The sequence below is a fragment of the Scyliorhinus torazame genome, chromosome 4, assembly GCF_047496885.1.
Source record: "Scyliorhinus torazame isolate Kashiwa2021f chromosome 4, sScyTor2.1, whole genome shotgun sequence".
Lineage (NCBI taxonomy): Eukaryota > Metazoa > Chordata > Chondrichthyes > Carcharhiniformes > Scyliorhinidae > Scyliorhinus > Scyliorhinus torazame.
In genome coordinates this window covers 117284848-117302433 of record NC_092710.1, presented here as the reverse complement: position 1 = coordinate 117302433, position 17586 = coordinate 117284848, and the positions used below count along the sequence as shown (strand labels likewise).

The 17586-nt window shown below is 47.6% G+C and overlaps 1 protein-coding gene across 2 annotated transcripts in view; it reads left to right on the top strand.

Annotated features, from left to right (window-relative positions):
- Nucleotides 1-17586, top strand: part of extl3 (exostosin-like glycosyltransferase 3) — a 142897-nt gene that overhangs the window by 58536 nt on the left and 66775 nt on the right. Inside the window, exon 2 of one of the 2 annotated variants that reach the window (XM_072498542.1) lies at nt 6716-6766. The exons of the other annotated variant lie outside the window; for it this stretch is intronic. The gene's annotated coding sequence lies outside the window, so the exon portion shown is untranslated. The remainder of the gene's footprint in view (nt 1-6715; nt 6767-17586) is intronic. 2 annotated transcript variants of the gene reach the window in all.

Genomic DNA, 17586 nt, shown 5'->3' with positions numbered 1-17586 from the left:
AGTTTCTGTGGCAGAATGACGGTTGTGTTTCCCCACAGAATGGTCACTGCTTTTGAGTCTTCGTCTCAGTGGTAAGTGGACCTACTGTAGTATGGTGCAGACAGTGTGACCATAGGCAAGGTCAGGCTCTCACACTGAACCTAACCCGCTCAGTGCATTAAGTCATTTATCTTCTTACTGTTCATCCACAGATTCTTTGTTCGCAATTTGTTGCTGATTATTTCCAAAGATTGAAACTTGGATTAAACCCTTTGAGTAAAATCTCAAACAACAGTGAACAAATTAAACCAGTGGATTTGCAGACTCACCTCGAGGTCAAGATAATGTTTTTTTTTATTTGAAATTGCAAAAGGCTTTTTTTTTCACCCGCGTACTTGGCTCCTAAAGATTGTTTCTCTGGCCGTCCACAGATGTTGGAGTCTCTACCCTGGGAGACAAGTTGTGTTCCAAAGGCTTTTTAAAAAAGCATTTTTCCTTTTGCTGCTTGTCCTTCAGCCAAGGGTATATCCAGCCAGAAACAAAACCCAAAAGTGCTGGAAACACATATTGTGTCACTGGGTACATGGAGTCAACAGGCTGGTTTACTCATTGAGTACAGACTCTATTAGATTTAGGAGTTCTTCAAAAGGGGATGACTCACAAAACATAAACTTCTTTAAAAAATGTTTCCAATTAAGGGGCAATTTAGCGTGGCCAATCCACCTATCCTGCACATCTTTGGATTGTGGGGGTGAGACCCACACAGACGGGAAGAATGTGCAAACTCCACACGGACAGTGACCTGGGGCCGGGATCAAACCTGGGTTCTCGGCAGCGTGAGGCAGCTGTGCTAATCACTGCGCCACTGTGCCGCCGCCGATCAAAACATAAACTTAACTAATTAACAATTATAGGAGCTTTTACTCCCATTTCTGGGAATTCATTCCACTCCTTGGTCTCTCTGTGAAGAAAGATTTAGGCCTGAAATTCAGTTGACACTAACCAGAAAACATACCTTGCCTTGAATTTGTAACTTAATTTGAAAGGGACAAATTAAAAATTGACTTTAGTGAAGTTACCATCCCTCTGGAGTTTGAATCTGGGGTGGAGTGGGAGGGTGAAAGAAATTTGCAAGGAATGCAGAAAAATGTGTCTCTGAAATAGAGTGAAATAATAATAGGTTCTTCCTGAACTATACTGGGAATTGAGCAAGGAGAATTTGACCTAGCATCAGCTAATCTGATACTGAAGCCGTCATTAATGCCTTTGTTCCCTTCAGGCACAACCAACAGCATTCCAATGGAAACTGGCCTCCCATCTGCCCCCCTCCTTAACTCTGCTCATATTCTAACTGGCACCAAATCCTGTTCGACCATCACTCTGTGCCAGCTGACCTGCCTCGACTCCGGATCCAACCACACATTCCTCCATGGCCTCACCCCTTCCCTATCTCTATTTCTTATAACTCTGGAAAATTTACACTGGCCTGTCAAATTTGAATTGCTGTACCATTGGTGGCTTTGCCTCCAGTTGCTGAGGTGTTAAACTCTGCAATTCCCTCCTTCAATCCCTCAACTTCTGTATCTCTGCCTCTTTTAAGATGCTCCTCTTAGTCGCCTGTCCTGATACCTTCCTACGTGGCTCAGTGTCACATTTTGTTCCAAAGCGCCTTGGGATGTTTTACTGTTAAAGGTACTATATAAATGCAAGTTGTTGCTGTTAATAGTGGCCACAGAGATTGGAGTCATTCCACTTCAGCACAGCACAATACAGACAGTCGCCCGCAGTAGCTGCAGACGAGTTTGAGAAAAAAAACTGCAGAAATTGTTGCTTTTACAATGTCATTTTCTAACCTTTACAGTATCAGTATTATTTACCATTAAATTAGTCTGCTTTGATACTACCCCAAATTAAGCTATTTGACTTTGATGAATGTGCAATAACAAAATCACCAAAAATAGCTTTGAATTCTTAAATGTCCTTTTTTTTTTGGTTGCAGCTTTTGAATTCCAATCCTTAGGCATTGATGATTTGTGATTCTTTAATGTTCCATGCATTCTTCAGCAGGTCAGGTTACACGCTCCTGATTTTCTGTTCATGCATAATAGATGGGAGCTAGAAGTGAAATGTTACAAATAGCTGAACTGCTATCCAGTGATGTGTGCTAAGTGTCTACTAGAATCCTTCTCACACTTGCCTAATGGTTTTTTCCAGAAACAGCTGAAAATTAACAGCAAGTTGGACAGGTTCAAGTGAGAAAATAGGCTGATGTCTCTTGGCACAAATGTTCACCAGACTTTCAGCATTTGAGTTTTTCTCCTTTTTACTTTTCAAACAGTTTGTTTTTAAGAAATAAAGCCTGAAAGTCCAACAATTGCTTTGTTAGTTCAGTGCAAGAAGTATCTCCCACTGGATTCCCCCACAGTTAGGAATAAGAGGTCGCCATTCAGCCCTTCTAGCCTGCTCTGCTGTTCAATGAGATCATGGCTGATTTGGGGTTCAACTCCATTTCCTGCCATTCCCCCATCCGTAGAATCCCTACAGTGCAGAAGGAAGCCATTTGGCCCATCGAGTCTGCACCAATCCCTTGAAAGAACAGCCCACCTATGCCTGTGACCCCACCTAGCCTGCACATCTTTGGACATAGAAACATAGAACATTACAGCGCAGTACAGGCCCTTCGGCCCTCGATGTTGCGCCGACCTGTGAAACCACTCTAAAGCCCATCTACACTATTCCCTTATCATCCATATGTCTATCCAATGACCATTTGAATGCCCTTAGTGTTGGCGAGTCCACTACTGTTGCAGGCAGGGCATTCCACGCCCTTACTACTCTGAGTACTGAACCTACCTCTGACATCTGTCCTATATCTATCTCCCCTCAATTTAAAGCTATGTCCCCTCGTGCTAGACATCACCATCCGAGGAAAAAGGCTCTCACTGTCCACCCTATCTAATCCTCTGATCATCTTGTATGCCTCAATTAAGTCACCTCTTAAACTTCTTCTCTTGAACAAAAACAGCCTCAGCCTTCCCTCATAAGATCTTCCCTCCATACCAGGCAACATCCTGGTAAATCTCCTCTGCACCCTTTCCAGTGCTTCCACATCCTTCCTATAATGCGATGACCAGAATTGCACGCAATACTCCAAATGCGGCCGCACCAGTGTTTTGTACAGCTGCAACATGACCTCATGGCTCCGAAACTCAATCCCTCAACAATAAAAGCTAACACACCGTACGCCTTCTTAACAACCCTCTCAACCTGGGTGGCAACTTTCAGGGATCTATGTGCATGGACACCGAGATCTCTCTGCTCATCCACACTACCAAGAATCTTACCATTAGCCCAGTACTCTGTCTTCCTGTTATTCCTTCCAAAATGAATCACCTCACACTTTTCTGCATTAAACTCCATTTGCCACCTCTCAGCCCAGCGCTGCAGCTTATCTATGTCCCTCTGTAACTTGTAACATCCTTCCACACTGTCCACAACTCCACCGACTTTAGTGTCATCTGCAAATTTACTCGCGCATCCTTCTACGCCCTCCTCCAGGTCATTTATAAAAATGACAAACAACAGTGGCCCCAAAACAGATCTTTGTGGTACACCACTAGTAACTGGGCTCCAGTCTGAACATTTCCCATCAAACTCCACCCTTTGTCTTCCAGCTAGCCAATTTCTGATCCAAACTGCTAAATCACCCTGAATCCCATGCCTCCGTATTTTCTGCAGTAGCCTACCATGGGGAACCTTATCAAACTCTTTACTGAAATCCATATACACCACATCAACTGCTTTACCCTCATCCACCTGTTTGGTCACCTTCTCAAAAAACTCAATAAGGTTTGTGAGGCACGACCTACCCTTCACAAAACCGTGTTGACTATCTCTAATCAAATTATTTATTTCCAGGTGATTATACATCCTATCTCTTATAAACCTTTCCAAGACTTTGCCCACAACAGAAGTAAGGCTCACTGGTCTATAGTTACCGGGGTTGTCTCTACTCTCCTTGAACAAGGGGACAACATTTGCTACCCTCCAGTCATCTGGCACTATTCCTGTAGACAAAGATGACTTAAAGATCAAAGCCAAAGGCTCAGCAATCTCCTCCTTAGCTTCCCAGAGAATCCTAGGATAAATCCCACCTGGCCCAGGGGACTTATCTATTTTCACACTTTCCAGAATTGCTAACACCTCCTCCTTATGAACCTCAAGCCCTTCTAGTCCAGTAGTCTGTATCTCAGTATTCTCCTCGACAACATTGTCTTTTTCCTGTGTGAATACTGATGAAAAATATTCATTTAGCACCTCTCCTATCTCCTCGGACTCCACGCACAACTTCCTTGACTGGCCCTACTCTTACCCTAGTCATTCTTTTATTTATGACATATCTATAGAAAGCTTTAGGGTTATCCTTGATCCTACCTGCTAAAGACTTCTCATGTCCCCTCCTGGCTCTTCTTAGCTCTCTCTTTAGGTCCTTCCTAGCTAACTTGTAACTCTTGAGCACCCTAACTGAACCTTCACGTCTCATCTTTACATAAGCCTCCTTCTTCCTCTTGACAAGTGTTTCAACTGCTTTAGTAAGCCACGGTTCCCTCGCTCGACCACATCCTCCCTGCCTGACAGGTACATACTTATCAAGGACACGCAGTAGCTGTTCCTTGAACAATCTCCACATTTCCATTGTGCCCATCCCCTGCAGTTTTCCTCTCCATCCGATGCATCCTAGGTCTTGCCTCATCGCATCATAATTGCCTTTTCCCCAGATATAACTCTTGCCCTGCGGTATATACCTATCCCTTTCCATCACTAAAGTAAACGTAACCTAATTGTGGTCACTATCACCAAAGTGCTCACCTACCTCCAAATCTAACACCTGTCCTGGTTAATTACCCAGTACCAAATCCAATATGGCTTCTCCTCTCGTTGGCCTATCTACATACTGTGTCAGGGAACCCTCCTGCACACATTGGACAAAAACGGACCCATCTAAAGTACACGAACTATAGCGTTTCCAGTCAATATTTGGAAAATTAAAGTCCCCCATAACAACTACCCTGTTACTTTCGCTCCTATCCAGAATCATCTTTGCAATCCTTTCCTCTACATCTCTGGAACTTTTCAGAGGTCTATAGAAAACCCCTAACAGGGTGACCTCTCCTTTCCTGTTTCTAACCTCAGCCCATGCTGCCTCAGTAGACGAGTCCTCATCAAATGTCCTTTCCGCCACTGTAATACTGTCCTTGACTAACAATGCCACCCCTCCCCCTCTTTTACCACCTTCCCTGAGCTTACTGAAATATCTAAAGCCCGGCACCTGCAACAACCATTCCTGTCCCTGCTCTATCCATGTCTCCGAAATGGCCACAACATCGAAGTCCCAGGTACCAACCCATGCCGCAAGTTCACCCACCTTATTCTAGATGCTCCTGGCATTGAAGTAGACACACTTTAAGCCACCTTCCTGCCTGCCGGTACACTCCTGCAACTTTGAAACCTTACTCATGACCTCACTACTCTCAACCTCCTGGAGACTGGAGCTACAATTCAGGTTCCCAATCCCCTACTGAACTAATTTAAACCCTCCTGAAGAGCATTAGCAAATTTCCCCCCCCAGGATATTGGTACCCCTCTGGTCCAGGTGTAGACCATCCCGTTTGTAGAATTCCCACCCACCCCAGAATGAGCCCCAATTATCCAGGAATCTGAAACCCTCCCTCCTGCACCACCCCTGTAGCCACGTGTTCAACTGCTCTCTCTCCATACGTCTCGCCAGCACGTGGCATGGGTAACAATCCAGAGATAATAACTCTGTTTGTTCTAGATCTAAGTTTCCATCCTAGCTCCCTGAATTCCTGCCTGACATCCCTATCCCCTTTCCTACCTATGTCGTTGGTACCTATGTGGACCACGACTTGGGGCTGCTCCCCCTCCCCCATATGTATCCCGAAAACATGATCCGAGACATCGCGGACCCTGGCACCTGGAAGACAACACACCAACCGCGAGTCTCTCTCGTTCCCACAGAATCTCCTATCTACTCCAATGACTAATGCTCTACTTTTCCCCCTTCCCTTCAGAACAACAGGGACAGACTCTGTGCCAGAGACCTGTAACCCCATGGCTTACCCCTGGTAAGTCGTCCCCCCCTCCCCTCCCCCCCCCCCCCCCCCAAACAATATCCAAAGCGGTATACTTGTTACTAAGGGGAACGACCATAGGGGATCCCTGTACTGACTGCTTCCTCCCAGACCCTCTCACTGTCACCCATCTATCTTTATTCTTCGGAGTTACTACATCCCTGTAGCTTCTATCTATGACCACCTCTGCCTCCCGAATGATCCGAAGTTCATCCAGCTCCAGCTCCAGTTCCCTAACACGGTTTCTGAGGAGCTGGAGATGGGTGCACTTCCCACAGATGAAATCAGCAGGGACACAGGCGGCGTCCCTCACCTCAAACATTCTGCAGAAGGAACATTGTACTGCCTTCTCTGCTATCCCCTCTATATAAAACAAGAAAAAGAAAGAAAGCTTACCTGATATTCACTCAACCCCTTAGGTGAGAGGAGGTGGAAGGGTGGGTGACACTACAAATGTAGTGTCTCGGGTTTAGCAACCGCCCAACTTATATACAGGTACTAACAAAACTTCCCAGAAATCCCCACGGCCAACTTCCTGCAGCTGTAAAGATAAGTTTTTAAAGTTACACTTATCTTCCCGACAGGCCCCTGGACACTGCTCCCGCTGAAAATCTGAAGGCTGCTTCTCCTGCAAGGTAAGTTTTTAAAGTTACACTTATCTTCCCGACAGGCCCCTGGACACTGCTCCCGCCGAAAATCTAAGACACTAAGGGGCAATTTTAGCATTGCCAAAATGGGGCACTTGGAGGAAATCCACACAAGCACGGGAAGAACATGAAAGCTCCACACAGTCACCCAAGGCCGGAATCGAAACCCGGTCCCTGGTGCTGTGAGGCAGCAGTGCTAACCTCTGTGCCTACCTTATACATCAAACGTCCACAAAATGCCTTAATGAGTTCTGATTTATGTGGCGTCAAGTTTCATATTCAGACCACTTTTTAAAGAAATTCCTCCTCAATTCTTCATTTGATCTGATGGTGACTATTTTATATTGGAAAAAGAAAGGCTTGTATTTATATAATGCTCTTCACAAGCACTGGCTGTTCCAAAGTACTTTACAGCCAACAGGGTACGTTTGAAATGTCATAATGTAGGAAATGCAGCAGCCAATTTGTAACCAACAAGCTCCCACAAGCACACTGATGACCATCTATTTTATTTATTTTAATCATTATTATTATTTATTTGTTTATTGTGATGTTGATTGAGGGATGCATATCGGCCAGGACACTTAGTGGCCTTTGATATAGTGCAATGGAATCTTTCATGTTCACTTGAGAGAGCAGATAGGTCCTTGGTTTAATGTTTCATCAAAAAGAAGGCAACTCTGACAGTACAGCACTCCCTCAGTACTGCATTGGAGTCCAGCCTTCTGCTCAAGTTTAGGGTGGTACTTGAAGCCACAACTGTTTGACTTGCAGGTGAGAGTGTGACCAGCTGGACCACAGCTGACACTCATTTCTGCCCCTTATTCTGAATATACCCAGATGTGGAATTACTTTCTCCACATTCACTGTATCAAACACATTCATAGATTTAAACACCTCTATCAGCTCTCCTCTTAGTCTTCTCCTTTCTTAAGAATGGGAGTTTAACCTGTTTCTTCCCTCAATATTGAGTACCACTGAATGGTACTAAACTGGTAATGCTGTCCTGCACAATGTGCACGTGCACACTTGCTAAGTTGCTCTGTTAGAAACACGAATGTTCCCATTTCCCTGTGTAGGGCAGCACGGTAGCATAGTGGTTAGCACTATGGCTTCACAGCGACAGGGTCCTAGGTTCGATTCCTGGCTTGGGTCACTGTTTATGCGTTCTCCCTCTGCGTGGGTTTCCTCCGGGTGCTCCGGTTCCCTGCCACAAGTCCCGAAAGACGTGCTGTTAGGTAATTTGGGCATTCTGAATTCTCCCTCTGTGTATCCGAACAGGCGCCAGAATGTGGCGACTAGGGGCTTGTCACAGTAACTTCATTGTGGTGTTAATGTAGCCTACTTGTGACAATAAAGATTATTATAATAATAAAAATTCTTGTTATAATAGCTGCCCCTTACTGCACAGGTTCAGTTACTCATTGCAGCACAACAGATTAGAGTCTTAATCATTTGTTTTGCATGATCAGCCAGAATAAGCTATTGACAGCATTATACAGTACAACATTTATTAAAGCAGAGTTCTTGTCAGCTGAGGGAGCTTTCAAGGTTACAAGCTAATCCCAAGAGTTCAAGTTATGTGGTAAGACTAGAAAAATGGTGGTCTGCCAGCTTGGGAAGGAGATACTTGATGAGGTGATCTATAGAAGGATAAAATACTAAATCTGGAAACCAGCCTTAAACTAAATCATTATTGAATCAAGTAGCATCGAAGGAGGCTGTTTGCCCCATCGCTCCTGTGCTGGTTCTCCGGAAGAGATATCACATTAGTTCCATTCCCCTACTCTTTTCCCCAACCCCCTGCAATATTTTTTTCATGTATTTAACTAATTCCCTTTTAAAAGTTAGTCTTGTATCTGTATCTATTGTCCTTCCAGATTATCAGAACTCATTGTTTGAAAATATTTTCCCTCTGTTTTGGGTCAATAGGCAGCATGGTAGCATAGTGGTTAGCACTGTTGCTTCACAGCACCAGGGATCGGGGTTCAATTCCCGATTTGGGTCACTGTCTGTGTGAAGTCTGCACGTTCTCCGCATGTCTGCATGGGTTTCCTCCGGGTGTTCTGTTTCCTCCCACAAGCCCCGAAAGATGTGCTTGGTAGGTGAATTGGACATTCTGAATTCTCCCTCCGTGTACCCAAACAGGCGCCGTAGGGTGGCAACTAGGAGATTTTCACAGTAACTTCATTGCAGTGTTCATGTAAACCTACTTGTGACACTAATAAAGATTATTATTATTATAAATCTGTGTTCTCTGGTTACTTTTCCTTATTTACTCTGAAAACCCTTCATAGGTTTGAATATATCTATTGTTTATAGGTTTCAGTTAGACCATCCGTAATCGCCCAAACCTCCGGGAATATAGGTTAAATTATCTTTCCTTGTAGGACAATCTATTGCACGCCCTTTGGTACAGGTATGTCCTCCTTTCGATAGAGGGCCAAAACTGCTGAGTCCTTATTTAAAGAGAATAATCCCACCATTTCCAGTCTCTCCATGTAACTGAAATCATGAGTTTCTGGTTCCATTTTGGTAAATCACCTCTGCACCACCTCTAAGCTGCAACAGTAGGACATAAGAAATAGGAGCAGGAATAGGCAGTTTCCCCTTTGGAACTTGTTCTGCCATTCAAAAGATCATGGCTAATCTACTTCGGTTTCACCTTTCCACGCTTACTACACATCCCTTAATTCCCTCAGTACTCCGAAATCTTTTGAGCTATATCTTGAATAAACTCAATGACTGAGCAGCCATAGCCTTCTTGAGTACAGAATTCAAAAGATTCATAACCATTTTTGGTGAAGAAATTTACCTATGGCCTTATTCTGAGATTTTGACACCTTGTACCAGGTTCTTCAACCAGGCGATATGGATTCTCTCAACATGTGCCCTACAAAACAGAGTTTTATGTCTCAGCCTGACCATCCCGTATTCATCCAACCTCGGGAAATATAGGTTGAATTATCTTTCCTCAAAAGACAATCCATTGCACGCCTTTTAGCACAAGAATGCCTCCTTTCGGTAAGGAGGCCAAAACTACACAGAGTTCTCCACTGCTCACCAATTGTAGTAAGACTTCATTACTCATATATTCTAATCCCTTTGTAACAAAAGCTAACATACCATTTGCCTTCCTATTTGCTTGCTGGGCCTGCATGTTTATTTTGTGATTCATGTACACGGTCATCCAAGTCCCTCTGAATGCAAACACTTCCCAATCTCTGAACAGTCGTGAGGTACCCTCAATAACGACGCTTAGAGTGTAAACGGTAAAGAAGGCTTTAATAGACTAAGAACTATGCTGGAGCCGAGACATGTGCTAACTGCTGCACAGCCCACAAGGCAGCCCCTTATATATGGCTCACAGATGGGCGGAGCCAGAGGCAGAGGGAGTCCCCAGCGTTCCAAGCCCGGTCTTAAAGGGGACATCACCTTACATGATGACAAGGCAGTAACCGTTCATCACAAGTCGAAAATGTTTCTGTGTTTTTAGTTTTCCTACAAGTGAACACTTTGCACTTCAGCACATTGTATTCCATCTACCATGTTCTTGCCCACTCATTCAGCCAGTCCATATCACCCTGCAGCCTCTTTGTGACCTCCTGATAACTGAGGTACATGTGTTGATTCTCATGGTACCTGTTAATTACAACTTGCTAACCTGGAGGTGTCCCATTTATTCCTGCTGTCTGTTTTCTGTTCATCAACCAATCCTCCATTCATGTTAGTATATTACCCCAAAATCTCATGAGCCTAATTTTATATGGAAAGTGGTCATGGCCCCAAACTATTAAAAGACAGATTTAGGACTGATGATAAGTTCTTCATAAACAGACAGTGATCAACAAGTGGTGTAGACTCCCAGACGGAGGAATGGAGGCAATAACAATCATTTAAGAATCAACAGGGTGAAGCAATGGGGGTGGGGGGGGGGGGGGGGGGCAGCAAGTTTAGAATCTTGATGAATGGACGAATCGTGATGGCTGAATTACCTTCTTCATCTGTAATTATATTACAAGTACCTGAAAGACAGCACTTCCATCAGTACAGCCCTCCTCCCTCCGTATAGACCCACCTCCGGCAGTGTAATGATGTTAGCCTGGTTTATGACTCTGGAATTAAACTTAAACCCACAATGTTTTATTTAGTTTTTACCTTAATGAGTCTGAGTGTGAGTAACTGATGAGCAGTGAGGATCATTTCAGTGTAAAACAGCATGTAAAATAGTCTGTTTTGGTGTTACAGTTATAAATGTAAAATTGCTCGTATATTGTATTCCAAAGTGTTATTTGTTGAACAGAATCTAATTTGCATTTGAATTAATTAATAGGAACTATTTTCACAGTTTCCCTAGGGAGCCTATTTAATAGGTTGACCATTTGCGTACTGAAATATCGTCTCCACACATCAGTTTTTAATTTTTCCCATCAAGCATTGGTTATAAACTGTGCTCCTGATGTCCTGGACGAACTTATCATGGTCGATATTATCTGATCCCACAGAGAATTTAGTTATCATCATGGGATTTTGTTTTGATTGGTGTGCTATCACTGCTGCTGCACTTCAGGATAGCTGGCCTTGTATGAGTGCTATGTCAGTCCTTGCAACAGGAGACAGAAGACTAGATTTCCTTCCAGAGTAGAGAGCGTGAGAAATAAACGGCTCCTCTCCGCCTTCGCAGCAGCTGTTGGACCACATGCACTGTACTTTCTGAATATACTGCATCTTAAAGGAACGCTGGTCTTCATTGTGGCTCATAATTCTTTCAGAAACAAGCTCTGGACTTGTGTCCTTAACTGAAAAATGGTATAGTCTCAAATTCCCTAATTTGCCTGCCGCCTCTTATATCATGATCTGCATGGACACTTCTCCTCAGTTTCATGCTGCTACTTTATTTGTTTAATATACATATGTATGTGTAAAATATTGCTGGGTTTTTTTCCATTTCCACTCCCCTCTCACTCCCGCCTTGCTCCCTCACCACCACCTCTTCTGACCCCTAACACAATCAGGATAAAACTGGCAGGTTTATGGGTAAGCTGAATAACAACAGGCTGCTTTTTAATAACAAATTTTCTCTGAACATAAATGCTGGTTTTGTCAGTAACACTTATCGTCCATCCCCAATTCCATTGCGAAGGTGGATTGAGCCGCCGCCTTGGAACTGCTGCAGTCCGTGTTGTATAGGTACACTCACTATGCTGTTAGGAAGGGAGTTCCAGGATCTTGACTCTGACAGTGAAGGAACACCAACATGTTTCCAAGTCAGATGGTAAATGACTTGGAGGGAAACTTGTAGATGGCAGTGTTGCCATGCATTTGCTTCCCTGGTTCTTCCAGATTGGAGAGGCTGTGTGATCAGATTATATCGACCGTGATAAGTTCATCCAGGACATCAGGAGCACAGTTTATAACCAATGATTGATGGGAAAAATTAAAAACTGATGTGTGGAGACGATATTTCAGTACGCAAATGGTCAACCTATTAAATAGGCTCCCTAGGGAAACTGTGAAAACAGTTACTATTAATTAATTCAAATGCGGGACTTCCGGTTGCGGCTATGCGGAGCTAAGCCGCACGATTCGGCAGCTCATGCGAAAACGGACTTTCGGCTCGATAGAAGAGCCCCAACGGAACGTTTTTCACAGCCAACCCGTGGGGAAGAGAGGAGAGAGGTCCCCTACTAACTTGTATGGACCGGACCCGCAGCGAAACGGCCAAAAAAGTGGCATTGGAGCAGCGGGAGAAGAGAGGGAAAACGAGCAAAATGGCGGCGGCCGGGGACAAAGAGGAGATGCAGGAATTCATCAAGCGCTGCTTCGAGGAGCTGCGTAAGGAGATGGTGGTGCATATGTTGGCAATAATTGAAGGACTGGGGGCAACCCAGAAAGCCCACGAGGTGAAGATCCAGGACAAAGTGAGTGAGAATGAGGACGAGGAGCTCTTGGGCCTGGCGGTGAGAGTGGAGTGGCACGAGGCGCTACAGAAGACGTGGGCGGGAAAACAGGTCGAGGAGGAATAATCTGAGGATCCTGGGTCTCCCAGAAGGAGTGGAGGGGGCTGACGCCGCGGCACAATGATCGGGGCGCTGATGGGCGCGGATGCCCCCCTGGGGTTGCTGGAGCTGGAAGGGGCGCACCGAGTGCTGGCGAGGAAGCCCAAGGCAAATGAGCCGCCAAGGGCGATGGTGGTGAGATTTAACCGGTTTACGGACAGAGAGAGGGTCCTGAAATGGGCCAAGAAGGAGCGGAGCAGCAAGTGGGACAACGCAGAGATCAGAATATACCCGGACTGGAGCACGGAGATCGCTAAGCGGAGAGCGGGTTTCAACCGGGTCTAAGCGGTGCTGCATCGGAAAGGAGTGAAATTTGGAATGTTGCAGCCAGCGCGACTGTGGGTTACACATAATGGCCAACACCACTACTTCGAAACGCCCGAAGAGGCGTGGACCTTTATACTAACTGAAAAGTTGGACTCTAATTGAGGATTTGTATGGGTTGGGGGTGTTTGAGGGTTAAAGTACGATGGTTGTTGTATATAGGGGGTCAATCACGCGCAGGGAATGTTCTATGGGCTGGGGGAGAGAGACAAGGCCGCAACAGGAGCTGTGCCAGAGGGGGCGGGGCAGGCTTTGGACAGCGCGGGGTTCTTTTCCCGTGCGCGGGAAGAAAGGCGGGAAGGGGAACGAAGGAACGTATATTGATGGGGAGACTCCCACACGGGGGGGTCAAAGGGATGGCGGGGGAAGCCGGGGTCAGCAGGTGTCAGCTGACTTACGGGAGTGATATGGGGGGAGCAAAAAAGCTAGACTGGGTCTAGCGGGGGGGGGGGGGGGGGGGGGGGGGGGGTTGCTGCTGCACTGGCCGAAAGGGAATGGGACACAGAAGAGGTGGTCGGGACGGCTGGGGGACCGGAGGGTGAGGGAGATGCGGACACGGGTCTGGCCCAGAAAAGGAGATGGCTAGCCGGCGGGGATGGGCCGGTGAAGAGGGCTCGAGTTTTCGCGCACTTGAAGGGACTGAAGGCAGACGTGGCTATGCTCCAAGAGACACACCTGAAGGTGGCGGACCAGGTTAGGTTAAGAAGGGGATGAGTAGGACAGGTATTTCACTCGGGACTGGACGTGAAAAATAGAGGGGTGGCAATTCTGGTGGGAAAGCATGTGTCATTTGAGGCCAAGACTGTCGTAGTGGATAATGGAGGGAGATATGTGATGGTGAGTGGTAGGTTGCAAGGGACGTGGGTGGTGTTGGTAAATTTATACGCCCCGAACTGGGATGATGCTGGATTCATGAAGCGCATGTTGGGGCGCATTCCGGACCTGGAGGTAGGAGGACTGATAATGGGAGGGGACTTTAATACAGTGCTGGATCCAGCACTGGACCGCTCCAGATCAAGGACGGGAAAGAGGCCGGCGGCGGCCAAGGTGCTCAGGGGGTTTATGGATCAAATGGGGGGAGTGGACCCATGGAGGTTTGAAAGACCGCAGGCCAGGGAATTTTCTTTCTTTTCCCACGTGCACAAGGCCTACTCCCGGATAGATTTCTTTGTTCTGGGCAGGGCGCTCATCCCGAGGGTGGAGGGGACGGAATTTTCGGCCATAGCCGTTTCGGACCATGCCCCACACTGGGTGGAAATGGGGCTGGGAGAGGAGAGGGACCAACGCCCACTGTGGCGGCTGGACGTGAGACTGTTGGCAGATGAGGTGGTGTGTGGGAAGGTGAGGGGGTGTATCGAAAGGTACTTGAGGCCAACAACAACGGGGAGGTGCGAGTGAGGGTGGTATGGGAGGCGTTGAAGGCGGTGATCAGGGGAGAGCTAATCTCCATCAGGGCTCATAGGGAGAAGACAGAGGGCATGGAAAGGGAGAGGTTAGTGGGGGAGATTTTGCGAGTGGACAGGAGATACGCAGAGGCCCCGGAGGAGAGATTACTTGGGGAAAGGCGACGGCTCCAGACGGAGTTTGACCTGTTGACCACGGGGAAGGCGGAGGCACAGTGGAGGAACGCGCAGGGGGCGACCTACGAGTACGGGGAAAAGGCCAGTCGGATGCTGGCACACCAGCTCCGCAAGAGGACGGCAGCGAGGGAAATAGGGGGAATCAAAGATGGAGGGGGAGCCACGGTTCGGAGTGCAACGAAAATAAACAAGGTATTCAAGACCTTCTATGAAGAGCTGTACAGATCCCAGCCCCCAGGGGGGGAAGAGGGGATGAGACGATTCCTAGACCAACTGTGGTTCCCGAGGGTGGAGGAGCAAGAGGCGGCTGGTTTGGGGGCACCAATCGGGTTGGAGGAGCTGAGTAAAGGTCTGGGGAGTATGCAGGCGGGGAAGACCCCGGGGCCGGACGGGTTCCCGGTGGAGTTCTATAGAAAGTATGTGGACCTATTGGCCCCGCTACTAGTGAGGACCTTTAACGAGGCAAGAGAGGCGGGGACTTTCCTTGATTCTGAAGCGAGACAAGGACCCACTGCAATGTGGATCGTACAGGCCGATTTTGCTCCTCAATGTGGACGCTAAGTTATTGGCAAAAATGCTGGCCACGAGGATTGTGGACTGTGTACCGGGGGTGATACATGAGGACCAGACGGGATTCGTAAAGGGCAGGCAATTAAACACTAACGTGCGGCGGCTCTTAAACGTGATAATGATGACGTCGGAGGAGGGAGAGGCGGAGATAGTGGCAGCTATGGACGCGGAAAAGGCCTTTGACCGAGTAGAGTGGGAGTACCTCTGGGAGGTGTTGCGTAGGTTTGGGTTCGGGGGAGGGTTTATTCGCTGGGTTAAGCTCCTTTACAGAGCCCCGGTGGCGAGTGCAGTGACGAACCGGCGGAGGTCGTAGTACTTTCGGCTGTACCGAGGAACGAGGCAGGGGTGCCCCTTGTCACCCCTGTTGTTTGCATTGGCGATTGAACCCTTGGCCATAGCACTGAGGGAGTCTAATAAATGGAGGGGGGTGGTCCGCGGGGGAGAAGAGCACAGGGTGTCGCTATACGCGGATGATCTGCTGTTGTACGTGGCGGACCCAATGGAGGGGATGGTGGAGGTCATGCAGACTCTAAGGGAGTTCTCGGGCTATAAGCTCAATGTAGGGAAGAGTGAGCTTTTTGTATTACAGGCAGGGGACCAAGAAAGAGGGATAGGGGACCTACCGCTGAATAGGGCGACGGGGAGTTTTCGGTATCTGGGGATCCAGATAGCTAGGAGTTGGGGGGCCCTACACAAATTGAATCTGAAGAGGTTGGTGGACCAAATGGAGGCGGACTTCAAAAGATGGGACATGTTGCCGCTTTCGTTGGCGGGTAGAGTGCAGTCGGTCAAAATGGTGGTCCTTCCGAGGTTTTTGTTTGTGTTTCAGTGCCTTCCCATCGTGATCACCAAGGGCTTTTTTAAGAGAGTAGGTAGGAGTATTATGGGATTTGTGTATGGAGGGAGAGGGGGCGGCATGGAAGAGGATGGAGATGGCGTCCTGTAAAGGAACGAGCTTGGGGGTGTTGGTGACGGCACCGCTGCCGTTCTCGCCATCAAAGTATACCACGAGCCCGGTGGTGGCAGCAACGTTAAGGATCTGGGGACAGTGGAGACGGCACAGGGGTGCAGTGGGAGCCTCGGTGTGGTCCCCGATCAGGGGTAACCACCGGTTTGTCCCGGGGAAGATGGACGGGGGTTTCCAGGGCTGGCTACGGGCGGGGATTAGCAGAATGGGGGAACCTGTTCATTGACGGGACATTTGCGAGCCTAGGGGCACTGGAGGAGAGGTTTGAGCTACCCCTGGGAAATGCATTTAGATATATGCAGGTGAGGGCTTTTGTGAGGCGACAGGTCAGGGAATTCCCGTTGCTCACAGCACAAGAAATTCAAGACAGGGTGATCTTGGGTGTATGGGTCGGGGAGGGCAAGGTTTCGGCAATACACCAAGAGATGAAAGAAGAGGGGGAAGCGCTAGCAGAAGAGTTGAAGGGTAAATGGGAGGAGGAACTGGGGGAGGAGATCGGGGAAGGTTTGTGGGCTGATGCCCTAGGTAGGGTTAATTCCTCCTTCTCATGTGCCAGGCTCAGCCTGATACAATTTAAGGTGGTTCACAGGGCGCACTTGACGGGGGTGAGGTTGAGTAGGTTCTTTCGGGGAGAGGACAGATGTGGTAGGTGTTCAGGGAGTCCGGCGAACCATGTCCGCATGTTTTGGTCATGCCCGGCACTGGAGGGGTTCTGGAGCGGAGTAGCGGGAGCAATATCTCAGGTGGTGAAAGTCCGGGTCAAGCCAAGCTGGGGGCTAGCAATATTCGGAGTAGTGGATGAGCCGGGAGTGCAGGAGGCGAAAGAGGCCGGAATTCTGGCCTTTGCGTCCCTAGTAGCCCGGCGAAGGATCTTGTTATTGTGGAAGGAGGCGAAGCCCCCTAGCCTGGAGGCCTGGATAAACGACATGGCCGGGTTTATTAAATTGGAGAGGATTAAGTTTGCCTTGCGAGGGTCTGCGCAAGGGTTCTACAGGCGGTGGCAACCGTTCCTAGACTACCGCGCGGAGCGTTAGAGGAAGGCCAGTCAGCAGCAGCAGCAACCCTGGGGGGGTGGAGGGGGTGGGGGAATGAGAGACTGTTTGAGGGGATGGATGAGCGGGAGATAACATGAAGGGTGGTGGAAGCTGGCACGTGCGGGCGAGAGCCAGTGTATAAAGCTATGTAAAGATACCATTTTGCCATGTATATATCTTGCTCAGTGCGATTGGGGGGGGGGGGGGGTTATTGTTTGTAAGGGGAAAAAATTGTGTTGTCAAAAAATCTTAATAAATATATATATTTTTTAAA